Genomic DNA, 8,509 nt, shown 5'->3' with positions numbered 1-8,509 from the left:
ATTATATATTCATGGCTTTTTATGCTAAAAAATTGCCATTCCTGTCCCAGTGCTGATCACGGGTCTCCTCTTAGAATAAGAAGGATCCGGCCATAGTCCACCGCGCTGGACAAGTGCGTTTTTTCAAGATCTCTCAGATACGCTGACCTTAACCTTGACCGTTTAAGCAAATGATAATTAATTTCCAATACGCACATAACTTCGAAAAATCAGAGGTACTCGTACGTACGGGATTTCAATCTCGGATCCCTCGATGGAAAGACTGAATTATTACAACTAGGCTATCGCTGAGTAAAGTCACACGCTTGTGCTATACCTACTCACACATTTAAGTACACAAACAATAAGTAAAAACGACAGTCATAGAAGACAAATGATTATTTTGTAAAACACATTAGAAGATATAATATGCAACACGTGCCAAATTTTGCACAAGAGCCATAAAATAAATAATATTAAATGTTGTTTTACTACCTAGATACCTACCTAAAGGAGAATGCCCATTCTTGGTACTGATTTTTCTCATGCGTCAAAATGAAAGTAATATTAAAATTATTTTTTGATTTTTTACATAATTTGTCGATCAGAATAGTTTCTTTGAACAGGGGATTCCATTTAAGATAAAATAAGATGAAATGTTGATTGTTGTTCTTAAAAATTAAAATGGCGGAATTTTATACTCTGAATTCAATAAGATCGATCTATTAGTGTTTTGACTACTGATTTTTCTCATGCATCAAAATGAAAGTAATATTAAAATTATTTTTTGATTTTTTAACATAGTTTGTCGATCAGAATAGTTTTTTTGAACAAGGGGGATCCATTTAAGCTAAAATAAGACGAAATGTTGATTGTTGTTCTTAAAAATTAAAATGGCGGTATTTTATACTCGGAATTCATTATTTTAGGTTTTTAGGATTATTTTAGGTTTTTTTACCTACTACCTTTAAAAGTAAATGGAATATGTTAATCGAACTACATTATAGGTACCTACTATCAGTTAAAACCGACCGTCAATCTATCGTCGGATATTTTCGATTTTGAGGTTATGTAACATTTCGGTAAATAACTTCAGAACCCGGGTGCTGATCTAAAAAATAATTATTGGTTGGAGTATTTGGTTAATTATACATCGTCCACAACAAGTTTCAATTTGATGCAACTCTGGACGGCGGTCCATACTTTCATGGGCATTGTCCTTTAATTTATTTTAATAAAATTGTTCTTAAATCAATTTCGGTATCTATCTGTACCTATAATTACTTTATGAGTAAAGATCTACTGGATTAAATCGTCATGTCGCTCTGTTTCCCGAATTAGTTAAATTACTTGATTTCATATTTAATATTAGGTACATAACGGTGTATTGCTTAAATTTCAACCCCTATGCTTCGAGTCTTACTTACATCTTGGTGTTCGATTCAGATATATTACGATTCAGATATGTATTTGTTAATTAGGACATGCTCTAAGAATTAAGGAAAACTAAGCAAATATTGTGGCTATAGAGTTCTCCAATTGTCCATATCTTTTTCAATAGGTTTAGTAGCAGCCTAGATGGATTATGGCTTAATAGAAACCATCATTTCTCATTCAGAGCCAATTCGTGCCGAGCAGAAAAAAATGACTACAATAATAATGTCACGTTTAAAATACTAACTTCATATGACACTGCCGTTGTCATTCGGCTACTGAATATAAAATAGCAATATTGATGCTCTTATCGGCGCAACAACTGTCACGCAATGAACCTATTTCGTACTTCACTCTCCACCTTTGTCCGCTGTACCAATTATCAAATGGTCGACATTTGGCTCGTTCAGCCCACTTGCCTTCGCCAAACACAATAATGTACGGCATTGTGCACAATTGTACCCATATTTGTTAACAATGGACCAGCTCCGTATTGACATCTGGTGGAACTTTAACTCGCAACAACCGGCTAAATCTGGAGTTCAAATGTCTTGCAACCAAAAACAACCCTTATAGGAAACATATAAAGGATATAATAGCAGATATTCTCAACAAGATCTCAGTTAAGCGTTGTTAGTTACATTGTAGATCGTAGTAGTATTAATGTTAGGTTGAAAGTTGATATTACCGTAGTTAAAATTTGTCGAATGTTAAATATCTCCCAATTGCCACTTGTGACATAATCGCCGGGTGTCGAGGGGTGACGGCTATTTGTACTTTTTGTGTGTTTTGCCAGTTGGCGCAAACATAATGTAATTTGTTGATATGTGCATTTACCCGACTATTATCGTCAAAGATAAGTAGGGAGACATATTAATACAAAATTTTAAGTCGGTACTTATTTATCTACTTAAAATACTTTCCTTCTCGAATATAAAGTCGCCGATCGATGTCAAATATGTATAAGTAAAGTACCTACAAATAAACAAAATTTAAAGTTAATATGTATTTTCATTTTAAGATAACTGGCACGTTCTATAATTCTCATGTGTTTATTTAATCTGTTCATATAGGTTATCTGTTCATCTACCTCAAACAAAAAGGTCCTTGATACTTGACGGTATTAACCGCAGACCTATATTTTGTACCCAATAGGTCTGTGATATTAACCCAATTAGAATAGAACTTTCGTTCATATTTGTACTGTGCTTTCGTGCAGAGATAGTAAGTAATTTACAATACGTACCTTACATACCTAATTTACTCTGAGGTAACCAAAACGAATCGTGATAGGTACATATATGCCTACCTATACCTAACAAAGAAAAAACATATATATTTTGCAATATTATTTCGTCGTCAACAACCCATTACTGTCCCACTGCTGGGCACGGGTCTCCTTTCTTTATGAGAAGGATTAGGCCATAGTTCACCGCGCTGGCCAAGTGCGTATTGGTAGACTTCACATACCTTTGAGATTTTTTTTATAAATATCTCAGGTATGCAGTTTCCTCACGATGTTTTTCTTCACCGTTTAGCAAGTGATAATTAATTTCTAATACGCACATAACTTTTTGAAAAATCAGAGGTCCATGGCTGGGGTTTGAACCTCGGACCCCTCGATCGAGAGGCCGAGTTTGTTAACCACTAGGCTATCACTGCTAAGCTAAGCTAAGCAGTCATAGCCTAGTAAAGCAGTGAATATTATTTATATTACTGTAAATATGGGTAGATAGGTACTTTCCTCCTTTCATTATACGAAAGCATGGTCCATTTGTGTTCTACAATGCCATGGTAGTGGTGTAGAGGCGTAGGCGCGGTGGAATGCGGGCGTCGATTGTTAGGTCGGCGCAGGTGCGCGCCCGTGGGAATACACCGTCACCGCGCCAGTTCAACTAACACTGATTTTTAACTGACTTCCCGAAGATTTTTGGAGTTTACTCCTTAAGAAACGATTTGAGTTATAAGGCCCGGTACGGAAATTTTATGAGGAGTAAAATCAAGTGTAACACGAAAAGTTGAGGCGTAACGGAAACCAAAATATGAATCAAGAGTGATTTTATTAATTTAAAATACAGTAAGTTCAAATCCCATATGAAAGTAATTATTACAATAAAAATAATTAGCAATATATAAAACATTAAAACGTCATTAACTAATTTGTTTACATTTTTGCATAAATTAAGTTATAGGTTTGATCATTTATAAACACTGTGAAAAATATGAACATTGGCGCCATAATATGATTAACAATCTTTTATGAACGTTTTTAAAGAAGAGTAACATATAAAATCAGTAAGCAATTGAATAAGATATAATATTAGCAAAATAAGTTTTTAACATAAAGAGGCTTTTGTAAGTTACTGATATATTAATTTAACTTATAAAAATGGATGCATTATTGATCAGCACCATCTATCAACGATAAACGGGCAAAATCAAAACAGTATTATTTAATATTTATTACAGAATTATTGCTAATGAATTATGTTCAAAATAAGTTATATAAAATTAGCAATACGTTTTAAATGAATTCTAGAATTATAAAACATTCAGAAACAATCCAAATTACATATAATAACATGTTTATTGAGTCTCATATAAATTTCATCCGTAAATTGCAACAAGGATATTTTATAGATGGCAAAGAAATTATAATTATTAAGTTTTAAGTTATAAAACGTTTAACATTGTTTTAAATATAAATAATTATATTATATTAAAATTTACTTTAATATAAACAATTATATTAAGTTACCATTATAATATTTGGAACCAAAATACATAGATTGATAAACTAGCAAACTTACAGTTTATAAAACTTGCCACTAGATGGCGCTATTTTATATTATTTTGTAACATACTTTATGTAATACGCATTATTGAAGTAATATAAATAATCCGAATAATTACAGATATATGTTTGTTTCTCTTATCATTTTAGCAGATGCGTTCATTTACCTACCCTTTTTTCTATTCGATATATATCATAATTATCATTCGTAAGGAGTAAACTCCAATCGTGCGTCGTAGCTGACACACACACACTTTTTTTACTTACCTTTGACTTGGAGCTTCCCAAATCAATCGATCAGTTTATTAGCAAGGATTCTTCATTTGTAGTTTGTATTTACATTTTAAAGGAGAGAACTTACTTTTAGGGTTCCGTATCCATAGGGTAAAAACGGAGCCTTATTACTAAGACTTCGCTGTCTGAACCGTAATCGATAGACACTTGAAATTTAGACAGAAGATAAATAACGGTGGCCGCTATGACACCAAATACTAAAAAGAAAATAAAGTTTAATATTAAAGGGAATCTCCATATAAAACAAAACGGTATTTTTCGCCATTTATCGATCTAACTGTTACACCGTACTACCTTCAAAGACAACTTTTACAATCCGTTTACTACTTTAATAACTACTATTATAATAAATACAAATGAGAACAATAAAACATATTTTAATATAGTTATTTTAATTTTATAATACGTTGTTTACGTATCATCATCACATCAACGCCATTTAAGAATTAATGATAAAATCATGTTGCCTGATACACACTGCAAAAAAATTAAAGTGTCCATCTATTACGGCTGAAGATATAGATTTCCATATTTTACCCTTTTAACAGGTACCTATGGATTATGGAGTTAAAAAAAAACTTAAAATAAATGATTACAGGGTCCAAGCAATTAAACAAGTAGTTAATTATTTAAATTAAACTTGAATAATTTTCATAATGTTTATATGTCAGCGACTACTGCCGACTGGCACACACACATTTTCATTACCTACTAATAAGTTGATACATGACCACAACAAACCCCTCCTTATATAGACACGTAGCTATGAATGCAAATGTTACAGTATCATAAAATTTATTGTGAGCACGAAATACCGCTTAAGCCCTTTATTGGTTTGTGATTGTAATGTAATATTAATATTTATGACACCGACACAATCACAAGACTTAATAATTTACATGAAGATAACCTTTAATCGAAGCTATTAATTATTTATATGCCTATTTAAAGTAACACGTTCTTTTAATAATGTAAAAGACCCAATTACGTTTAAAATATATTTCCTAAAACTTTTTAAAAATATTTTTAAAATGTTGTTAAAAAGAGAAAGGAATAAGTCGGCATACTCTGAGACTGAGGGAATCAAATCACGACTCACGCGCCGCTCCGTGAAAGGATCTGGGAACATTATATTATATACAGAGTGCTCTTTTATATAAATTACATTAAATTTATAAATTATCACAATAATTATGCTTTATTTTAAATGCAATTTATTAATAATTGGGCGCCAAATAAATGCATTATCTTTTATTCTTTAAAAATGTGTATCAAAATTAAACTCTTAATGGAAATATTTACCTTGCTTTTACTTACCTTTTACATTTTAGGTACCTTTGTATCTTCTTGCTTGAAATAAAACAAATTCCAATGTGCCCAATATATTGTTTAATAGACGATCATTGTTTAATACCGTAAGAAGTAGTTAAAATTGAAGTGGTCATTAGTACAGTGGTAATTAAACTTGATTTTTTCAATCTAATATAATTATGTACCTATATGATTTTCTATTTAAATTACACACTTAGAATAATCAAGATCAAGAATATATTCATGACACGTAGTTTATTAATTTTGATTAACATTAAATAATTTATTGACAAATATTACTACATACATTGATATTACTGTGACTTTAAAGTGATTAAAACTTTGTAATATTTTGGTGAATATAATAAATTAATAACACAGTGTACACATACCATTTACGATAACTACTTCAAATTTATATTTAAAAACTATGGCTAGTTCTATTTTATTTAGAATTTCTTACTTTATTTCTATGTATAATATTGAGAAATATAACTCGTATATTAGTTTTTGGCAGTTTCGTGGCATTAGTGAATATGAAGTCAAAATGTCGTGAATTCTAAAATAGTGTGACTGCAGTGCCACCAAACCACTATTGCATATTATTGCCACTAAATAGGCATATATTACAATAAGAGTGGACGAAAATAATTAATTTATCTTTGGTAAACATTATAAAAATATAGATACTTCGATAAAACCAAAAAAAATAGGAAAATCAACAAAGTAGATAAAAAAATAAAAGCTATATCATGTTCAAACTTATTCATCAACCTTAATGAAAAAGTTCATAGCCTTAATGAAAACTTAATATTAGTGATTAGAATTTTATACAATAATACTGTTTTATTAGAATTTTATATAATAATAATAATGTTTTTAGAATAACATAAAAAATAATATCACAGACGTCTTGCCAGGACCGGCACTATACTACGAAACAAAGCGCAAAAGCAAGAACAATCTAAAAAAATAACTATTGTTTAATGTGAATTTAGTGAATACTAATACAATTATGAACAATGCCTGTGTCTTGTATTCACGATATATTTTTTTTACTTTACCAATTTATTTTTTCGTACAGAATTTCAAATATAGTTCACTATTTTATAAGTTAATAATACTGGATAAAGTATAATAATAGACATCAATGTAGCACATACAATGTAGTACATACAAATAGATCTAATCCATCGAAAAATATTTACAAATTATTTATTAAAAACGAACACGCTGTAGTAAATCCGTGTTTCGATTCGGATGCACCTGAGTATTTCACAGCGCGACTCGATGGCGCCGCCCGCCGCCTTGTCCGTTAGGCCGGTTACATACTAAACGACTTAACAGCTTTTTATATCTCGAATTACACGTGCAGCATTTTTTGTCCCTAGTTTTGTTACTTCAGCCTAGGAATTAGGGAACGTTCCCATACTATGTGACCCGTTTTTAAATTTTTTTAACTCCCTACCCCCTTTCCCCCCATCCGTAGTATTGGCTCCCTTCCACTAAAAGGGTCGCGTAGCATGGGTACGTTCCCTTAGGTAAACGTGTCACCTAAAGTCGTCACATAAACTGCCTAGATAAAATGCCTGCATAAACTAGCTTTGGTGCGCTTTTTTTAAGAAATACATGTTAAAGTACCTCAAGAAATGTATTTTTCAGCCCACATATATTTGAGCTACAAGTGAGCACTTTTCCATTCCATTTGACATCAATCATCATTGAAAATACTAAAAATATAAATAAAACACTTATGTTTACACAATATGGGAAAGACTCCCATCATTATTAGGCAGATACCTGTTGGGATAAGCCAGAAAAAAGTACAGTATAAGTCTGAACTGACATCACACATACAACCACATTAGAAAAGTACGAAATACATAGAAATAGATCTTAAAAAAACAAGAGCTACATTTATTATGGGCCTTATTACGTTCTCATCGGTCAATATTCGGCAATTCCGGCGAAATATAACTTGCACGGATAAACAATCAATAATTTCGGTGATAAGTTCAATTGCGACGTCTAGAGTCATATTTATTATCCAGCGGGGAAATACTGCCTCGTGTGAGATCACACTTATATCCGACTATTATGCGGCTCGTGTTTGCGACAATCTATTAGAGGTTTGTCTGTCCATAGGTATGTTAAGTATTTCTTAAAAAGATAAAGTATTTGTGCACATATATTTTTTGAATTACATACTGTTTTACAAGCGTTAAAATATTCTATTGTGAATATTTTTGTTCGCATCTTATACTGTGCTATTATAACATATATTTATCTATAAGATTAAGTTCAATGACAAAAATGTGCATAATATACACATGTGGAGTTAACAAAGCAGTACTTTTTTGTTTGTGTTGCAATATATTTTATCAAATTCAAAATATATTTTATTTTTAGTCACGCTATAGGATTATTGCTCCTTACACTTATACGTTACATTCTTTGTGACCTGATTGTGATTATCCTGACCCCTATGACAAAATTAGAGGAAGACAGGAGCCCTACCTCAGGTTGGTCATATTACTACTTTAGAGGATCAAATTGGAACACTTTCTTAATATATCTGCCTTATCGTGAGGTGAGGGTTTGCCTTCAAACAAGAACGCAACATCTCTGCCCTATAAACATCTACAGACACAGAGCGTGTCAGACACTTGTCATAGCAGATAAAAAGATGAAGACCTA

Source organism: Epargyreus clarus, unplaced genomic scaffold (genome assembly GCF_041222505.1).
Source record: "Epargyreus clarus isolate Ecla_fem2 unplaced genomic scaffold, WU_Ecla_fem_2.2 ptg000034l, whole genome shotgun sequence".
In the NCBI taxonomy this organism is placed as follows: domain Eukaryota; kingdom Metazoa; phylum Arthropoda; class Insecta; order Lepidoptera; family Hesperiidae; genus Epargyreus; species Epargyreus clarus.
The sequence above is the reverse complement of the archived record's forward strand: the minus strand, read 5'-3'. Positions refer to the sequence as shown.